The sequence below is a fragment of the Apium graveolens genome, chromosome 5, assembly GCF_009905375.1.
Source record: "Apium graveolens cultivar Ventura chromosome 5, ASM990537v1, whole genome shotgun sequence".
NCBI lineage: Eukaryota > Viridiplantae > Streptophyta > Magnoliopsida > Apiales > Apiaceae > Apium > Apium graveolens.
Genome location: NC_133651.1, coordinates 90,161,396 through 90,183,685, shown reverse-complemented (window position 1 = coordinate 90,183,685; position 22,290 = coordinate 90,161,396). Strand labels below are relative to the sequence as shown.

Sequence of the window (22,290 nt, the reverse complement as noted above, 5' to 3'; positions counted from 1 at the left end):
TAAAATGAGCCGGCTACTAGCCATTTGACACCTAGCCATACAAACTAGCAATGAAATCCAAATTTTTACTCCAAATTTTAAATATCCATGTTATATTACCATTAAGAGAATATCCTAAATTCTAAGTATAAACATGTGATTAAACCTCAACAAACAAACAAACCATGATCATGATCTAGCACTCAAGCAACCTATAAGACTTAGTGAAATTTATTGCTTCTAGCATGCAAAACAACTCGATAAGACTTAACATCCTTAAACACGACATCACCACACTAGCATCAATATCACAAATCAATCGGAAAAATCACCTAAGGGATCATGTTATAATACAAATGCATGAACTATATGCAATATAGTACTAACAAAAATAAAAAACTATATATACATGGCAAATATGCAACTATATGAACTAAACTATCATAAATATGCACACTATATGCGACTCACACATAAAATAAAATCCTTAACTACTACCCCGAAACTTAAAATATTTATTATCCTCAGTGAAGGTAATAGTAAGGAATCAGGCATACCTACTCAGAATCAGGGTCATCACCCTTAATGGGTAGAGTGTCAGGCGGCGGCTACACAAAATCCTCACCGAATATTGGCAACTGGATATCAATTTATTACTCCCTAACAATACAACAAGAATTACAGAAGGGGGGTTGAATGTAATTCTGACTACTTTTTCAAATTTAAAGAATGTTCCAACTTGATAAATATAACAGTGTTTGATTTGCAAAGGTGCAGAATAAAAGAGTGATAGAAATCAAAACACAAGCTTTTAAAACTTTCTGGTGGATTTGAAAGTATCCACCAGATATATATATATATATATATATATATATATATATATATATATATATCAATTGAGAACCCTGTGAAGCTTTGAATAGCTCACAACTACTTTACAAGTTTGAACAAATAAAACTACAGAGAAATGCTTACATAATTCAGCTTGATATGTTTTCTGAAAATAAGCTCGCTTAGTTGATTATTCTACTTGCTACACTTGGTTTATATTGTTGGGATTTATGCATACACGGAAGCGTGGATTACAATTAAAACGCATAAAAACCCATATAAACGTATATAATTCGTGAATAAATCGAGGGATCAATTACTAACCTTTAAAAGCGATCCAAGAATGATGAGTGGAGATCCCTAGCAGCTGCTCCTCAAGTGTGAAGCACTCCACCGGTATCCACCAAGAGATCGAAGTATTGGAGGGAGGAAGAGGTTGAGAGAATTAGGGTTGCCTCCTTTTCTTTTCTTCTTGAAAATTAGGGTTTTTCTTTTTGGTTGAGGCAAATAGGGTTTATAATAGTATATTTATTGGTAAAAATTTCAGCTGAAAATTTTACCATAAAATATTATTATTATTAACCCTTTAATTGATTATTCTCATTAACCAATTAACTAATAATTAAAATACCTTTTAATCATTAATCCTTTTTCTAAACACTTTAAAAAATAATTCTCTCACTTGATTTAATTTCCAAAAGTTAAATTCTTAATTAATAATATTAAGAACTTTTTCTTAATTAATTTATAATTAATTAAATCTCATTAAATCAATTATTAAATTTGCTAATTAATTATTTATTTCACAAATAAATAGTTACCAGCCATTATTAATTAATTCCTCCACCATTAAATCATTCTCTTTTATGGTGTGACCCTGTAGGTTCAATATTAAGCCGGTAGTAGAAATAAATAATAATAAAACTATTTTATCATTATTTATATAAATTCTCTAATTCATTAAATATGATTAATTATTTATTCTACATCGTGAGGGATACTTCTCAGCATATCGCGACTATCCGGATAATACGAATTCACTGCTTAGAATACCAAGAACCTATTCAGTGAATAGTTACCGTACAATCAATTCCTTCTACCCTGCAATGTCACGATTAAATACAAGGCATGAAACTCGTGTCAAGCCTATCTTATTTAATCATATGCTTTCCCATTCACTATGCTTAGTTCTAATTAATGTGAATTAGAAACTCCCTTCTAATTTCATTCACTCTGGCCAGAGATTCCTGAACTAGCATAAGTGGATCAGCATTGAACATTCTCTTCCTTCACTAGAAGGGGTAGATCCTTTATTGATCATACACTATCTTCGTGTACAAATTTCTACACCCAGTAGAGCCCTTATTATTGTCCCTGGAGACTAAGAACTAAACCAAAGTATAGTTCAGTGTACACAAAATGACTATGATGACCTCAAGTCTAAGGATACTTGTACAACTATCACTATGTGAACATCTGCTGACATGTTAGTGAACTCCATCAGTTGTTCAGCTGTGTGAGTCATGTTCAGTGAACTTATTCTATAATAAGCACCTACATACTAGCTATAGTGTCACCACACAAATGTCTATGAGAACATACATCCTTCATAATGAAGCTAGCATAGTATGTACCGATCTTTGCGGATTACTAATTACCAGTTAATAATCCTACGACCAGGAACTATTTAAGTTCAGAGTTATCATCTTTTAGGTCTCATTATTATGATCTCATCATAATCCATAAAAAGCTTTACTCTAAACTATGGTATATCTTATTTAAACACTTAAATAGATAAAGCCCGCAATAAAAAAAGTCTTTTATTAATATAATTGAAATCAAAACAGATTACATAAAAGTTATTCCTAAATCATCATACATGATTGGACTTAGGACACATCTCTTGCATATATCACCAAGTTCACATGACAGTAAGACAAGATAATAAAACAAAACATATATAGTCTAACTCCATGCTGCTTCACTACTCTATTCCAACATCTTTGAATATCTTCACATTTGCATGGAAATGGTAATGCTTCTTTGTTCTCAAAATCCTGCTTAACAGGATGCCACATTTCTTTTGCAAACACCCAACTTATGTGACTGTATTATCACTATCAACAACTATTTTGAATTTGATCATCCGTCGGGAGTCTTGTAGATCATCCGTCGGGAGTCTTGTAGATCATCCGTCGGGAGTCTCTCTGTCACTTGACTCTACTTGACTTATACAGAATTACAAGAAATCTCATATTTAAAATTAGTCAACCTATTTTGCACATCAATCTAGTAGTCAACATGACTTAGATGACCCTATACAATCTACTAGACTGAAATATGTTGTTTGTAGAAATGTGCTACAGTACTTATTTGTTACATAAGATACACTCTCGATGGATGATCAAATTGTCATCCGTCGGGACTATAAAGTTCATCCGTCGGGACTATATTAGATCATCCGTCAAGAGCTACAAATTTCACTAAGTTAAATCTACTAAGGTGTTTTGTTTAACTTATCATCAAGTTCACAACATATTTCTAACAATCTCCCCCAATTTATGTCTACTGGAATTGTAGCCATATATTAAGAGAAACTTGATGATAACAAAACACTCTAAAACTGATAAGTGCTACAAAATTTATTGAAAATTGAACAAAGCAGAGTGTACAAGGAGTTCTCACAATCATTTTCAAGGTGCTCCTCTAGTCTGAGTAGATGATTTTATTTCCTTGATTGTCTGGATTTCTTCCCAAGTTTCCTGTTGTTTTCTTCTATTTAATTCTGGAGTTGTATGTAGAATTCAAGTTCATCAGGTTCAGATTGATCCAACATTTCTTGCATTTCCAATTGAGTCTCATTGCTAGAGATACTCAATTGTTCATCCAATCTGAAGAATCTTCTAACTCCCTTATCATCCATGAATTCCATCAGCCAATAAGGCCTCAAATGCACTCTCTTTCCTGTGAAGGGAATTGTAAGAGTTCTTGGAAGTGCATTTTTGCTTTATCACTCCTTAGATCTTCTATCTTCTTTAGAACCAACTTCTTTGCAATTATATTGAAACCAAAGTTCTTCTTGAAGGATGAGAAGATCTTAATCAGTACATAGCAGCTTTCTTGAAGAATCCTGTGAAGTGGCCATGTGATTTCTTTCCCTCCCTTGTACTTGAACACCAGCCTTTCAGGAAGATGTCTGTGAGCATCAATCCCTCTTACTTCTTCCAATTCATTCAAGTAGAGGTTTATTTCAGAAAACTCCTTGATGTCACAGATGTATAAGAGATCCTCCTTATTGACTGTGGGTTGAGATTTGGTTAGGGTCTTGGATCTGATAGTCACAGACTTCACTTTCTTGGTTGCTCTAATCTTTGTCTTCTTTGTCTTGTTAAAGATAGGTAAGTTAAATTCAGGAATTGGTAAACTTTTCCAGTCTATTGGCTCATTCTTGGGAACTATGGGCTCATCATGAAAGTTCTTTATATGATCTACCTTAAATTCTTCATGTACCACTGATGGCTTGGATGACTGAGTTGTAGGTATAGACTGTTTGGGAATGTAGTCTTCCATTTCCTCATCACTAAAGTCCAATTTTCTCTTGATTCTTTGTTTGTATCTTGGTTTCTTTATCTGTTGGGGTGCATCTTGCACTTTCTGATCTTGAGCTTCAGAGATCACAGATGGTTGTGCAAAAATCTTAGTTGTAGACTTCACAGCTTGAAGGGCCAATATAGAAGCTTGCTCCTTCTTTTGTTTGAGCTTATTAGCATCTAAAGTAGCCTACTTCTTTTCTTTCTTGATCCTTTCTTTCTATTCCTTCTTAGCTTCTACAAACAAAGGGTGTCCAGCCACCACACAGATTTCTTTTCCATTCTTGTAGATTTTGGCAATTCTTTTCTTTTGAGCTGAATCAGATGGATCTCTGTAAAATGCAATTAACCTTGCCAACAACTTCTTTTTATTTGGCCTAGGTGTCTCAAACATAATATCCACATGATTTTTGTCTAAGAACTTTGAATAGTTCCTTTTTGGCTTCAAAATCAGATTAGCTTTTGGAAATTTGATGCATGAGGTTTGGCCTTTTTCCAAGCTACCTAGAGTCATTTCATTCACAGAGATTTGTTTGACTTGAGAATGGTGATGAAAAGTCTTGTCTGGTTTCTGTAACTAACCAAATTTCTTCTGAATATCTGCATCAATCTTCTTCCATTTTTCATCTAGCTCCTTCTCAGCTGCTGCTACATCAATCTTTGTCAGTTTATCATTTGATTCCAGTTTTGCTGTTGCTAGATTGATGAGATCAATGCTATCCATAGCTGGTGACTTAGTGAAAGCAATTGATGGCATAATTACTTTACTGACTTAAATGTTGAGCTTTTTCTCCCCTTACTTGATGAACCTTTCTCCTCATTTTTGTTAGCATCAATCAAGTTGTTAAGAAGAAGGGAGTTGTGCAGCCACCAGCTGTTGGAGCAGAGCAGTCTGAGCTTCTTGATTTACAAGTATGTTGGCCACTGAATTCTCCACATTAGACAACCTAGAGTTCATGGCCTCAACTTTTCTATTTAAATCAGCTTCTTTCCTCAATTTCTGAGCTATCTCAGTCATGGTGGTTCCAGGAAGTCTAGCATCCAACCTTGCTATAAAATCATGTTTGACATCATAAATTTCTTGCTTCATTTCATCCACACTTTGACTGTGTTGGAGAGCTTGAATCTTGTGCAGCTGTAGAGCTTCAAGATGTGTTGTAAGTAACCTTTTAGTGATGGCACTTGTGGATGCTTGAATGGCTGATTGGGTGTCATGAATAAGCTTGAATAATGTGGATTGGAGATGTGAATATGAACATTCTTTGGTTAGCATCCAGGAAGGAATGTCTGCATCTCCCCCCATGCTCATGCTGTCATCCTCATCATCCCCACCATCATCCCCAAAAGAGTCTTCAGCCAGTTCAAACTCACTGCCAGTTGTAGATGGCATAACAGTGATTGCATCTTTTGCCCTTTGTAGAGAAGCAGTTGTATGCACTAGGTTCAGCATCTTCTCAGCATCTTCATTGCCCTGTCCAGCTAGAATTTGATAAGCTGGAATAGGATGAGTAAATATCTCAGCATCCAGGGAGATAGAATCTATGACAGCTTGATATTCTTGCTGAAATAGTCTCTTCCTTTCTGCATCACTGATATTCATTGACTCACTAGCAATGGTGTCCACCCTTATAGCTCATGTACCTGCATTTCTCTCATGATCTCTCTTTTGTTACATAAAGGGCTCCCCTTGGCTCACCACCCTCACACCCTCACCTTCACCTTCTAAGGTGGGACTCCTCTCACTCTCATTTGCCAGGCTGAAAGAAATAACCTGCATGAGTTCACTCTTTTCCTCTCCTTTTGCCTGGGAGCAACCCAGCTTCTCACTCATTTCACTCCCTTCCCTCAGTCCTAAGAGTAATTGAACAACTACTAACTCATCTACACTTGTCACAATTGTTGAATTTTCAGTGTGTGTAGAAAGGATAGTAGTTAGGCTAGCCGACGGATGACTGCTATTAGGCACATCCATCGGGATACAATCACTAACCGATGGATGAACAATATCCATCGGAATTGAAGAAATGAATGAGTTTAGAGTGGAGACTATTGTAGACCCTGTGCAGAATAATGAAAATTTAGGCACATAAGTCTCAATAGATCCTGAAAGAATTGGCAAGTGAGCCAACAAATCATCTAAAAGATGATGCTCACTTGCACTAGATTTTGGCTTCCCCAACAAAGTTAAAGAAGGGGAATCAGGAATTGATGTGTTAATCATATCCACATCCAGAGAATTTGTAGGAGATTTTGGTTTTTGAGGTGCTTCTATCACTAAAGATTTTGGCTGTGACTCCACATTTATTGGAGCCACAACAAGCTGAATTTGAGATGGTGCAGTGACTGAGTCTTTTGCTCCTGTTTGCACTGTGTGTGTTCCCTGTGCATCCCAAGGATTTTAGATCTTTTCTTTCTGGCATAGGTTTGAGGTGAACTTGTGTCCCTTGCCCTCTTGACCTGTGCTCCTGGTTGGGAGCTTGTTTCAATAGTGACATCCTTTTGGAAGGATGAAACTAGAATTGTGCTAATTTCCTTATTAATCACCACAGTTTGTTGGGAAACTGTGGTGTGGCTAGGCTTGGGTGCACTCTCCTCTCTAACCTTATCCTTAGGATTTCTTTGATTTTCACCCTGTCCCTCACCCAACTCACTACCCTGCACACTCCCCTCTTTAGGTTTGGTAGATTTTGCAACTGGTTTCTTTTGAGAGCTTTCTTTGTTTTGGATTTTGAAGATTTTGTTTTGGTAGCTTGGGTAGACATCTGTTGGGTCATTGACACAGATGCCATAACTACACTTAAAGGTAAATAAATTTATGAGGTTGGAAGAGTAGAAACAGTGGTGTTTACCTCACTTACCTGAGGGCCCTCCATGATTGGAAAGTAGAAGAGGGGCACCTCTTTATGGTGACTTGCTCTGTTGAGATCTGCAATGATTCTCCTTTCTTAAACCCAACCATTCCATTTGTTGGTTGGGTTCTCCATAGCAGTATTCTAAATAAGGTGGTTAGCAAGCATCATAAAGAATCTAGCATAATAGACACTTTAACCTCTCTTATTAACTTCCCCTAACTTATAACCTAACTCAAACATGATCATGTCACTGAAATTAAAATAATTATCAGTAACCAGCATATAAAGCATGTTAAGCATGGAAATATTAACAAAATCAAAATTACTTACTTTACCAGAAAACACTTTGGTAACTACATCACACAAATAAATCCACTCTTTTTTAAGACCTAGCCTCCTAATCTCACTTAACTTAGAAGTAGAGAGAACATAGCCAATAGAATTAAGCATGGTAACTAAATTAGCATCTGTGTGTGGAACATTAGTAGTGTTATCTGGAATTTTAAAGCATGTTTTGATTATGTCATTATTAATGCAATGCTCCCTAACTTTAATGGTGAGACTGATGGTTTTGTCTGAAGACTAGTACATAGTAGTTGTCCACATCTCTTCCACAACTTTATAGTAGATTGTGGGTGATTCCAACATAGCATAATTGAGTTTGAAATTTTTCACAAAATCCATCATTTTGTGAAAGTCTTCAGATGCCGGAATTTCCTTGTTCACAAGAGCTGCAAAGTTGTTCTTTTCATAGATGAATCCAGACTGAGACATGATTTTGACTACTAGTGCCATTGTTAAAGTAGAGAAATTTGCAGAGAGAGAGCGTATTTGCTTTGCAGAATAAGAGAGTTAGAGAAATTGATTTGAGAATGATAAAAAAAGAATGAAAATGAATTTTGCTTTTATACTGTCTCAGAAATAAACTGTCAAAAGTAATAAAGTGAGATAAAGTAACCAATCGAAATAGCCCAAAATAGCCGTTTAAAAAATAAATAAACTGTCAAAGTTCTGTCAATTATCCGTCGTGATATACTTACAGACTGTAAGTATATCCGATGGATAATGTTCAGAGTTTTAATGGCTAAGATTGAGACAATTCGACGGATGAGAATAAGGTAATTATCCGTCGTGTTTAAAATAATCCAGAAAGATAATTGATTTTTATTAAGAAATTCTATTCCGATGGATGGTCAAACTCGATAGATAATAAGCATCCGTCGGGATGTAAATTTTGACTTAGCCAAAATTTCATCTAGGACAGAAAAATCAATTAAGTTTCTGGCTACATCATAACTTGCAAGTAAATATCTAAAATGAATTAAGAATAATTGAGCATACCTAAGTCACTTACCAACCTAGAAAAGGTGGATTCATCAAGTGGCTTGGTAAAGATATCTGCAAGTTGCTTTTCACTTGGAACAAAATGAAGTTCCACAGTAACATTCATCACGTGTTCCCTAATGAAGTGGTACTTGATGTCTATGTGCTTTGTTCTTGAATGCTGAACTGGATTTCAGTGATGGAAATTGCACTTGTGTTATCACAGAAAATAGGAATTCTATCCAATTGTAGACCATAGTCCAACAATTGTTTTTCATCCATAAAATCTGTGCACAGCAACTACCAGTAGCAATATATTGAACTTCATCTGTAGAGGTAGAAACTGAATTTTGCTTTTTACTGAACCAGGACAAAAGCTTGTTCCCTAGAAATTGACAGGTTCATGTTGTACTTTTTCTATCAATTTTACAACCTGCATAATCTGCATCTGAATAACCAGTGAGATCAAAACCAAAATCTCTAGGGTACCAAATGCCAAGTTTTGGTGTTCCCTTGAGATATCTGAAAATTCTTTTAATAGCTACTAAGTGAGATTCTCTAGGATCAGCCTGAAATCTAGCACAAAGACAAGTAGCAAACATTATATCTAGCCTACTAGCTGTGAAGTACAGAAGTGAACCAACCATGCCCCTATAGCTTGAAATATCCACAGACTTTTCAGTAGTGTTCAATTCAAGTTTAGTTGCAGTGGCCATGGGAGTTTTTGCAGATGCGCAATCCATTAGATCAAACTTTTTTAAGAGATCATAAACATATTTGGTTTGACTAATGAATATTCCATCATTAACTTGCTTAACTTGTAAACCAAGAAAGTAAGTTAGTTCTCCCATCATGCTCATTTCATACTTACTTTGCATCAATTTGACAAACGTTTTGCAAAGATTTTCATCTGTAGAGCGAAATATAATATCATCTACATAAATTTGAACAAGTATACTAGAGCCATTAACATTTCTAAAGAATAAACTTTTATCAACAGTACTTCTTGTGAAGTGATTTTCCAAAAGAAACTTTGACAGTGCGGAATTTAGTTTATCGTCTGGTGGATCTGATCCAGGAGCGAAAAAAACTCGACCAAAAGTATTACCCTTCTTTTTTTTTCAGAAAAAGAATAGAATAAAGAAAGAGATCGTCTATTGTCATGCCAGGCTCTAGGTGCTTGCTTCAATCCATAAAATGCTTTCAAAAGATAGTAGACATATTCTAGAAAATTTGGATCTTCAAAACCAGGAGGCTGACTGATATAGACTTCCTCCTTCAAATCTCCATTCAGAAAGGCACTTTTGACATCCATTTGATAGACATTGAAATTGGCATGGGCTGCATAGGCTAAGAAAATTCTGATGGCTTCAAGTCTTGTAACAGGAGCAAAAGTTTCATCAAAATCTATTCCTTCTTGTTGACAGTAGCCCTTAGCAACCAATCTATCTTTGTTCCTGACCATTATGCCATTTTCATCCATCTTGTTTCTGAATACCCACTTGGTGTCAATTGGATTCTTTCCTTTAGGTTTGGGTACTAGCTTCCATACCTTGTTGCTTCCAAATTAGTTTAGCTCCTCCTGCATAGCTAAGACCGAATCAGGATCCAACAAATCTTCTTCTACCCTCTTTGGTTCTTCCTTAGAAAGAAAGCTGCTATAGAGACATTCTTCTTGAGTTGCTTTCCTTGTTTGAACTCTAAAAGATGCATCACCAATGATGAGCTCAAAAGGGTGATCTCTAATCCATTTTCTTTGTTGAGGTAGATTAGCTCTAGATGAAGAGGCCTCATTGTTGTCTTGATGTGTGGATATTTTTGATTGTGAGAAACCCCCCCTGAGTTTGTGAATCTTTGATTTGAGAAAGGGGTACTTTCTGTAGGTGATCTATTCTGACTCTCAGTTTCTCTCATTGTTCCGACGGATGATGCACTTTATATCCCGACGGATGAAGCTGATTGTCTCCCGACGGATGACGCAGATTGTCTACTGAAGGATGAAGCATTTTATAACTCGACAGATGTTGAATTATGTGCTTCATTAGTTGTAGATTTTTCTGCATTATCCTTAGCCAATATTTCTTGATCACTTTCATCATCACTGTCATCACTAACCATCTCCATATTATCAAACTTGAGGCTTTCATGGAAATCTCCATCTTGCAGGCCTTCAATCTTTTAATCATCGAACATAACATGTATTGATTCTATAACAATGGTGGTTCTTAGATTGTAGACTCTATATGCTTTTCCTACAACATATCCAACAAAGATTCCTTCATCTGCTTTGGCATCAAACTTTCCATGTTGATCAATTTGATTTCTCAAGATATAACATTTGTAGCCAAAGACATGAAGAAAATTTAGAGTTGGATTCCTATTCTTGAATAATTGGTAGGGTGTCATGCACTTTGCTTGTTTAACCAAAGAGATATTCTGAGTGTAGCAGGCAGTATTCACAACTTCAGCCCAAAAATATGCCGGGAACTTTGATTCTTCAAGCATTGTCCTTGCAGCTTCAATAAGAGATCTGTTCTTCCTTTCCACTACTTCATTTTATTGTGGAGTCCTTGCTGCAGAAAATCTTTTCTTAATCCCATTATCTTCACAAAATGATCTCATCACAGAATTCTTGAACTCAGTTCCATTGTCAATCCTGATTCTTCTTACTTTAAAGTCATGATGATTGTTGACTTGCCTTATGTGATTGATGATGATTTCACTAGCTTCATCCTTGGACTTTAGAAAATATGTTCAAGAGAACTTTGAGAAATCATCCATAATTACTAGGCAAAATCATTTTCTAGAGATGGAAAACACATTGACTGGTCCAAACAAATCCATGTGCAACAATTGCAAAGGTTCTTCAATTGTTGAATCAAGCTTCTTTCTGAATGATGCTTTGATTTGCTTTCCTTTCTGGCAGGCATCACACAATCCATCCTTAGTAAACTCCACTTGAGGAATACCTCTAACCAGTTCTTTCTTGACAAGCTCATTCATGGTCTTGAAGTATAGACGAGACAACTTTTTATGCCATAGCCAACTTTCATCTAAGACAAGTGACAGATTCAGTATTTGATGAGTTGAAGTCAGCTAGGTACATATTTTCTTTTCTCACTCCAGTGAGAACCACTTTATTGCTCTTTATGTTTGTCACAACACATGCTTCTGAATTGAAGGTAACTGAGTTGCCCTTATCACAAAGCTGGCTGATACTCAATAAATTATGCTTGAGACCATCCACTAGGGCAACCTCTTCAATGATGACATTTTCTTTTAAAATCAAGCCATATCCCACAGTATAACCCTTGCTGTCATCTCCAAAAGTAATACTTGGGCCAACTCTTTCCTTGAACTCAGTGAGCAGGGTAGAATCTCCAGTCATGTGCCTTGAGCAACCACTATCCAGATACCAAATATTCTTTCTGTTTCCCTGCACACATCAAAATCAAATCAAGTCAATTTTGGTACCAAGTTTCCTTGGGTCCTTCCTTGTTAGCTTTCTTCTTTGATTTCTTGGGTTTGATCTTATTTGACTTGGGAATTTCAGATTCATCCTTAATCATTTGAGTTGGACCCTTGAAACCAGTCATTAAAACACAATTATCATGCACATTTTGATTAACAGGAAAAGGCATGTTATTTGCAAACATGTTATTCCAGTAAGGCATACTAAATGGAATTTGAGGCATACTAAATGCAGCATAATAAAGATTAGGTGCAAATGGCATATTAGCAAATTGTGCATTCATATTCTGAGTAGACATAGCATTCATAGGCATGGTAGGCATGGCAGTCATGTTGGGAAAAGAAGAGGGTACAGATATGGGAGTAGGCATAGCAAGTTTGCAATTAAAAGACAAATGATTAACACTACCACACTTAACACAGATGTTTCTTGGTTTATATTTATCAGGTGTGTAGTTGTTATGTTTGTTAATTCCTACTTTACCATTTCTATTATTTTTCCTTTTAGCTTCTGTTTTAAGCTCAATCTTTTCTAATCTGTCATTCAATTGCTTGATGGACAGATGACCAACATTCACTTTCTTCTCCTTCTTCACTTGACTTGATTCTCCTGGAACAAATTTTTTGGAAACTGATCCATATTTTTCATTCAACTTAGCTAGCTTAGCTTTGCTAACTGGTTTACTCACAGCCGACAAATGTGGCTCCTTGTTACTCGACGGATAATCCTTTTGATTATCCGACGGATGATTTTCATCATCCATCGAGTCCACATCTATCAAAAATCCTTCAAACAAATTGGACTCAAGCTTCTCTTTACTTTTCTTCCAGGTTGCATCACAAAAGGACTCAATACCTTGAACTTTAGTGATTTGAGCATGAACATCTCTAGATGATTTTCATGCCTTAATCACTTCATGTTCTCGTTCAAGCTGCTTCTTTAAAATCTCTTCTTTCTTCAAGGACTCAGTTAATTCATCCTTAGCAATCTTACACTCAATTCTCAATTTCTCAAATTCAATAAACCGAGACTCTAGTACATTATTCCTCTCACTTAAAAACAGATTATTTTCTTTAATTTCAGCATTTTCCTTAGTGAGGGACTTAAGTGTAACATGTAGGTGATATAATTCTGTGGACATGTCATTTATTGCATCATTACACTCAGCTTTAGATAAATATGCTAGGTTAGTGGTGATTACCTGATTGCTTAAAGAACTTGTTTCTGTTTCACCAGATTTGGCCATTAGGGCTAGATTGACATAGCTTGTTTCTTCATCTTCATCCAATCCATCTGTAGCCCAGTCATTCTCCTGTGTGATGAAAACCCTTTCCTTTTGTTTGAGCAACTCAAAGTATTTCTATTTATAATTAACAGGCTCAAACTTCTTTTTGCTGGAATCAGACTTTCTACATTCACTAGCAAAATGACTCGCCAAGCCACATTTGAAACACTTGAATTTTGACTTCTCAACCATGTTTCTATTTGGCTTAGCTGCTCCAAAATTCTTCTTGAATTTGAGCTTGGAAAATCTTCTTGGATAAGAATGCTAGATGTTCATCAATATCATCCATGTCATCTTGGCTCAATTGATCTTCATTTTCAGCTACTAGCCCTTTACCCTTGCTTTCACAGACTTTTGATGTAGACTCAACATCTTTTAACTTCATCTCTTTCTCCTTCTCTAACTCAGCAACCAGTGCTATGGACCCTCATTTCTTCCTTCCTTTCTCCATCCTTTTATCTTGCTCTATTTCAAGCTCATAGGTTTTTAGGATGCCATACAGTCTCTCTAAGGTGAACTCCTTGTAATCCTGTGAATTTCTCAATGAGACTGTCATTGGCTTCCACTCCATTGGAAGAGATCTAAGGAACTTGAGGTTAGAGTCTTTTGTTTGATAGACTCTTCCATGCAACTTCAGAGCATTTAGTAGCTTTTGAAATCTACTAAATATATCAGTGAAAGACTCACTTTCTTCACAGTGGAAATGCTCATATTGTTGTATTAATAGCTGCATCTTGTTCTCCCTTACTTGCTCGGTACCATCACAAAAAATTTGTATTGTGTCCCAAACCTCTTTGGCTATTTTATTATTAATGATTTTATCGAACATATCACCATCAACTCCATTGAACAATATATTCATGGCCTTCTTATCCTTCCTGACTTGCTCAATATCAGGGTCTGACCATTCATGCCTAGGTTTTGGAAAAGATGGCTCATTGTCAGTTGCAGCTCTCATTGGTACATGAGGACCTCTCTCTATGTAGTCCACATAGGCCTCATCTTGGGAAAGAAGATGTAGGTGCATCTTCACCTTCCAGTGGTGATAATTATCTTTGTCCAGAAATGGAATTTTAACTCCAACATCTTTTTTGTTCATCTTGTTGTTTGTTGTGATCTTTACACTCTTTGTACTTCAAGAGCTTGCTCTGATACCAATTGTTACTCCCTAACAATAAAACAAAAATTACAGAAGGGGGGTTGAATGTAATTCTGGCTATCTTTTCAAATTTAAAGAATGTTCTAACTTGATAAATATAACAGTGTTTGATTAGCAAAGGTGCAGAATAAAAGAGTGATAGAAATCAAAACACTAAGTAATAAAAACACAAGCTTTTAAAACTTTCTGGTGGATTTGAAAGTATCCACCATATATATATATATATATATATATCAATTGAGAACCCTGTGAAGCTTTGAATAGCTCACAACTGCTTTACAAGTTTGAACAAACAAAACTACAGAGAAATGCTTACAGAATATAGCTTGATATATTTCTATGAAAGTAATCTTGCTTAGTTGATTATTCTACTTGCTACACTTGGTTTATATATCACCAAGTTTACATGACAGTAAGACAAGATAATAAAACAAAACATATCTAGTCTAACTCCATGCTGCTTCACTACTCTATTCCAGCATCTTTGAATATCTTCACATTTGCATGGATATGGTAATGCTTCTTTGTTCTCAAAATCTTGCTTAACAGGCTGCCACATTCTTTTTGCAAACACCCAACGCATGTGACTGTGTTGTCACTATCAACAGCTTTTTTAAATTTGATCATCCGTCGGGAGTCTTATAGATCATCCGTCGGGAGTCTTGTAGATCATCTGTCCGGAGTCTATCTGCCACTTGACTCTACTTCACTAATACAGAATTACAAGACATCTCATATTTACAATTAGTCAACCTATTCTGCATATCAATCTAGTAGTCAGCATGACTTAGATTACCCTATACAATCTACTAGACTGAAACATGTTGTTTGCAGAAATGTGCTACAGTACTTATTTGTTACATAAGCTACACTCTCAATGGATGATTAAATTATCATCCGTCGGGACTATAAAGTTCATCCGCCGGGACTATATTAGATCATCCATCGAGAGCTACAAATTTCACTAAGTTAAATCTACTAAGGTATTTTGTTTAACTTATCATCAAGTTCACAACATATTCCTAACACAATTCATGTGGCTCTGAATGCAGTCCTCAACGTCTGGCTAAGGTCATGTGCAAACCGAATATGGATGTCATGCATCGTATTCATCATCCTCATTAAGCGCCTATACTGCGTTGAACTCATACCAGCATAGCCACGTGCTTTCTCCTGCTGCTGCTACTGTGACTATTGCGACGGATCGACCTCCTCACCCAACTGAGCTCTCCATGCTGCTCTCCTAGCCTGAGATAAACCTCCAGCATACGTCTGATCAGATGGTCAGCAACCCGGCAGATGGTCATAAGAATAACCAAGCCCCTTAGGATCGGGCTTCACACTGTACCACTCCTGCATACTCAACAACGTCGAACTATCAATCGGGGCACTCGGAAGCTGCAACTGCTCGTGTGCGGTCCAATGAATGCCAACCGCCACACATAACTTCGTCACCATGGATGCATAGGGTATAGAACCCTTAGTACTCCCTCACAAGAACCTTAGAATACCCTGATGAATCCCTATCCCGAGATCCACATAGTCTCCCTGAAGAATCCCCCACAACAAACGTGCACGCTCCACCGTAACATCAAGCACGTGAGAAGATGGCATGATGTTGGCACAAATAAAAGAATTATATGCACATGCAAACCTGTTCATGTACGAGGTAGGGAAAGTGACATATTTGTTCGTGCCCTTCTTGAACTTCCAATGAGTCTCAGGCACACACAGGGTAGCAGCGATCAAATCCAAGTTAAAATCATCCCCCGTCTTCCTATTCCAATTCTCCTGCTCTGGCTATCTCTCGGGCTGCTCAATCACCCTCCGAATCGCTTCAACACTATAGTCCACCGTCAACCCCCTAACCACAGTAAAATCGTTCTTCTCCGCCTTAACATTCGCGTAGAACTCGCGAACCACACTCATAGGTACCGCAGCGGGTGCCTCATAGCAATCCACCCCATCTCCACAATCATCTCCAGCAGCTTACCATCCCTCCCCGATGGCAGAAAACCTCGCTCTTTGGCTATGGGCTTCGAAAACAACCTTGCATACTCCGCCTCAGCCTCGGAGTTGAAAACCTAGGCCTCACACCACCCACACTCGAAGAATCAGTGGTGGTGCTGCTAACTTGGGTTCGTTGTCGTTTGGGTGCCATTGAAAGTGAATAAGTTTGAGAGAATAGAAGTGTATAAGAGAGATTTGCGTGTTAAAGAATTTGAGAAGTTATGGAGAAGTTTGTGTATAAGTGTGTGTATATATATGAATTTGGGAGAGAATTAGTTATGGAAAAGAAGTGGGAATTGATTATGGGAATAATGGTAGTAATGGAGTTAATTGAAATTTATTTGGAGAGGGAAATATGGGACTGGAGGAGGGAAATTCGGGTAGGAATTGATTTTGTCTTCAAATTCCCGATTTTCTACTTTTATTTTTTCAGAACCAGGGACCCAGCGTGGCCGCGCGCTATCCTAGTACGGCCGTGCAGTGCTTCTTTCAATCCAGCGCGGCCGCCCCGCCAGGAAGCGCAGGTGCGCGTACTTACTGGAAAATCAGTGCGGTCGCCCCGCTTCTCAGCGCGGGCGCGTTGTGCTTCTGTAGTTGGCACTGAATTGTTTTCTTTTTCTGATTTTTTTGGGTTTTCCTCCTTTATTTCTTTTTCCTCTACCTAAAAATGTATAACAAACTTGGGTTGCCTCCCAAGAAGCACTGGCTTTACGTCGTTAACTTGACGTAGAATCCGAGATCAAGTGGACAATAAAACGGCACTAACCACCTCACGGTTTGTCGTATCCCCATAGTACAGCTTTAACCTCTGTCCATTCACTTTGAACGCTTGGCCTGGATCATTTTCAAAAATCTCAACCGCTCCATGTGGAAACACAGTTTTGATAACAAATGTCCTTGACCACCTCGACTTCAACATTTCAAGAAAAAGATGGAGACGAGAGTTGAACAAAAGAACTTGTTATCCCGGCACAAATGATTTGAGCACTATACCCCTATCGTGCCACCTCTTGACTTTCGCCTTATACATTTTATTGTTCTCATACGCTTGAAGCCGAAACTCGTCGAGTTCATTCAATTGAAGCATTCTTTTCTTACCAGCTTCATTCATATCAAGGTTCAATTTCTTCAAAGCCCAATATGCTTTATGCTCGAGCTCCACAGGCAAATGACATCCCTTATCATAAACCAACTGAAACGGTGACATGCCAAGTGGAGTCATGTATAATGTTCGATATGCCCAAACAGCTTCATCAAGCTTCAAAGACCAATCCTCCCTTGATGGACACACAACTTTCTCTAGAATATGCTTGATCTCTCTGTTAGATACCTTAGCTTGACCATTGGTCCGAGAATGTTAGGTTGTAGTAATACGATGATTCACATTATATCTTTGCATCATAGCAGTGAACTTGCGATTTCAGAAATGCGATCCCTCGTCACTGATTATGACTCTTGGAGTCCCAAACCTTGTGAATATCTGCTTATGAAGAAAATTTAGCACTACCTTCGCATCATTTGTCGGCAAAGCCTTGACTTTAAACCATTTCGAGACATAATCAACAGTCAACAAGATATATTGATTATTGCAAGATGAGACAAATGGCCCCATGAAGTCAATTCCCCAAACATTAAAGATTTCAACCTCGAGAAGCACATTAAGAGGCATCGCATCCCTCTTAGACATATTACCCACACGCTGCATTGATCACACTTCAAAACAAATTGGTGCGCATCCTTAAACAATGTAGGCCAAAAAAATTATGCTTGAAGGATATGAGCTGCTGTCTTTTCTCCACCATAGTGGCCTCCATACGCAGTCAAATGGCAATCTCGCAAGATCCCCCCCCCGTTTCGCTGTATAGAATACATCTCTTGATGATTTGGTCAGCTCCTTTCCTAAACAAGAATGGTTCATCCCACATGTACCACTTCACCTCATGAAGAAACTTCTTCCTTTGAGCAGAAGACAAATTTGGAGGCATAATGTTGCTCATAAGGTAGTTCACAATGTCTGCAAACCACGGTTCTTCATCATGCACCCCAAACAACTTCTCATCGGGAAAAGACTCATTTATCAATGTCTTATCCTGTGAAGTTACACTTGGATCTTCTAAACGAGAGAGATGATCGGCGACTTGATTCTCAGTACCCTTTCTGTCCTTGATCTCCAACTTAAATTCCTGAAGTAAAAGAACCCTTCAAATCAATCTAGGCTTCGAGTCCTTTATCGAGACGAGATAGCGAATTGCAGCGTGATCAGTGAAAACTGTCACCTTCGTCCCAAGCAAATAAGATCAAAACTTCTCAAAACCATAGACAATGGCTAAGAGTTTTTTTTCAGTAGTAGTATAATTCAGTTGAGCACCATTGAGGGTCTTACTAGCATAGTAGACCACATGAAATATGTTGTTCTTTCTCTGCCCAAGAACTGCTCCAACTGCATAGTCACTTGCATCGCACATCATCTCAAAATGTTCATCCCAATTAGGTGCAATAATGACTGGTGCCATAATCAAATTCTTTTTTAAGATCTCAAAAGAAGCAAGGCACTCTTCATCAAACTTGAAAGGGACATCTTTCTCTAGAATATTACACAAGGGTTTAGAGATTTTTGAGAAGTCCTTGATGAATCGCCGATAGAAACCCGTATGACCAAGAAATCTGTGAACTCCCTTAACAGAAATTGGTGGAGGAAGGTTTTTGGTAACCCCCACCTGGCTTTGTCCACCTCAAGACCTTTACTAGAGACCTTGTGCCGAAGAATAATGCCCTATCGCACCATAAAATGACATTTTTCCTAGTTGAGAACCAGATTGGTCTTAACACACCTTTTAAGAACGGCGCCAAGATTTTGCAAGAATTCATCAAAAGAATCATCAAATACAGAGAAATTTTACATGAACACCTCCACATTCTGACCAATCATGTCAGAGAAGATAGCCATCATGCATCTCTGAAATGTGGCAGGTGCACGACACAACCCAAAAGAAACTCTTCTGAAGGCAAAAGTTCCAAATGGAAAAGTAAAAGTAGTCTTTTCCTGATCCTCTAGAGCAATGCAAATCTGATTATAACACGAATAGCCATCCAGAAGATAGTAGTACTCATGCCTAGCCAATCTGTCAAGCATCTGATCAATAAAAGGAATAGGGGAGTGATCCTTCCTCGTGGCCTTGTTCAGCTTCCTGTAACCCATGCAAACTCTCCACCCCGTGACTGTTTGAGTAGGAATGAGCTCATTCTTCTCATTAGAAACAACTGTGATACCTCCTTTCTTCGGCACACACTACACTGGACTCACCCAAGAACTGTAAAAAATGGGATAGATAATCCCTGCATCTAGCTATTTGAAGATTTCTTTCTTCATAACTTCTTTCATGATCGGATTAAGCCTTCTCTGTTGCTCAACAGTAGGCTTGCTACCTTCCTCTAGCAAAATTTTATGCATATAATAATAAGGGCTGATTCCCTTGATATCTGTTATATTCCATCCAATTTCCGACTTGAACTCTCTCAGAATTCTTAAGGGCTTTTCCTCATCACTACCTGAAAGGTCAGATGCAATAATAATAGGCAAAGTTGATGCATCACCTAGAAAAGCATACCTTAAGTGTTCAGGCAATGGTTTAAGCTCAAGTGTAAGAGCTTTCTCAAAAGAAGGCTTGAGGCGCTTTGGAGATTTATTCAACTCCTCCAATCCAAGAGATTCAAAAGGTATATCCAGCCTTCGCTTCCAAGGAGAAGCATTCAAATACTGCAACTGTTCATCACCTTCATCATCTTCACTGTCTGAATTCCCAACAATGCCTTCTCTAAGATATCAGACCTTAGCATTTGATCAAGTTCTGAAGTAACCAATGAATCGACAAACTCCACTTTTAAGCACTCCTCATTTTCGGTCGGGAATTTTATGGCATTAAAAACATTGCACGTCACATCCTGATCCAATACTCGCATAGTAAGCCCACCTTTCTGCACATCAATCAAGGTTGGGCCAGTAGCCAAGAATGGTCTTCCCAAGATTATGGGAATCTTCTTATCCTCATCAAAATCAATAATTACAAAATCAACAGGAAAGATGATTTTATCAACCTTGACCAAGACATCCTCCACAATGCCTCGTGGATATGTAATCGAACGATCGACCAACTGTAAGGTCATATAAGAAGGCTTTAGATCAGGTAAGTCTAACTTCTTAAAGATTGACAAGGGCATCAAATTGATGCTAGATCCCTAGTCACATAAGCATTTGTCAAATGACACTTTTCCAATGGTACAAGGAATAGTGAAGCTTCCAGGATCTTTAAGCTTCAGAGGCAACTTCTGTTGCAGCACAGCGCTGCATTCCTCCGTAAGAGCAACTATTTCTAAGTCATCAAGCTTCACCTTCTGAGACAGAATACCTTTCATAAACTTTGCATAACTAGGCATCTGTTCAAGAGCTTCAGCGAAAGGTATGTTGATATGAAGTTTCTTGAACACATCCAGAAACTTCTCAAACTGCTTATCCAATTTTTTCTTCTGCAGCCTCTTAGGAATATGAGGTGTATGATAGATCTGTTTCTCCCATGTATTACCCTTAGGAGGAGTTTTTTCTATGGTAGTCTTCCTTGGTTCCACTTCTGCTTCCTTCTGCACTTCTTCTTCAGCCACAGCTTCTTCTTCCGAAACTTGAGAGTTTTCGGGATTTGTAACCTTCCCAGACCTCAATGTAATTGCCTTAACCTGCTCCTTAGCTTCCCTCTTTACTGGCACTTCAGTGTCACTAGGGAGTGTACCAGGTTGATGATTTAGTATGGCATTGGCAATTTGCCCAATTTGATTCTCCAAGGTCTTGATAGAAACCGCTTGACTCTTGCACATGAGCCTCAACTCCTCTAATTCATATTTTTATTAGATTGTTGCAGCTGGAGTTCTTGTCTTGGTGCATATTGCGGTTGCTGAAAACCAGGAGGGTTGTATTCCTTTGCTGCATACTGCTGATAAGGCTGCTGAACCGCATTCTGAGTATTGCTCCAGCTGAAGTTAGGATGATTGCAGTTGTTGGGATGATAGGTGGCTGGAACTGGTTGCTGCGACCTCTGAAAGTTGCTCACGAACTAAGCTGATTCACTAGAAATAACACACTGCTTCGTCTCATGGGCACCAGCACAAAGCTCACAGACACTAGTGATTTGATTAACTCCATAATTAGCCAAAGAATCCGCCTTCATTGTCAAAGCCTTAAGCAGAGCAGCTATAGCAGTAGCTGCATCCACTTCCATAATTCCTGCTACCTTGCCCTGAGGTAGTCTCTGAGTTGGGTTCTGGTATTCATTGGTAGCCATCAGCTCAATCAATTCATAAGCTTCATCATAGGTTTTAGCCCATAAGGATCCTCTTGATGCTACATCAAGCATGGGTCTAGAAGTAGCACCCAATCCATTATAAAAGCAGTTAATGATCATCCTGTCAGGCATCCCATGGTGAGGACACTTTCTAAGCATCTCTTTGTAGCGATCCCAAGCCTCACATAAAGATTCTCCAGATTTTTGAGCAAATTAAGTAAGTACGTTTATGATTGCAGCAGTCTTCGCCATAGGAAAGAATTTTGTTAGGAACTTTTTAGAAAGATCTTCCCATTTGGTGATAGACCCTGGTGGTAGAGAATGTAACCAACACTTATTTTATCCCGCAGAGAAAATGGGAAAAGCCTCAACTTAAAAGCATCTTCAGAAACTCCATTGAACTTGAAAGTGTCGCAGATCTTGATGAAATCTCTGATGTGCATATTGGGGTCTTCTGTC

At 37.9% G+C, this 22,290-nt stretch overlaps 1 non-coding gene across 1 annotated transcript; it reads left to right on the top strand.

The window, feature by feature from the left end:
- Window positions 1–21,961: 21,961 nt before the first annotated feature.
- Window positions 21,962–22,068, top strand: LOC141663453 (small nucleolar RNA R71). Its single transcript, XR_012551523.1, has one exon. It is a non-coding gene; the product is annotated as a small nucleolar RNA R71 (small nucleolar RNA).
- Window positions 22,069–22,290: the final 222 nt, after the last annotated feature.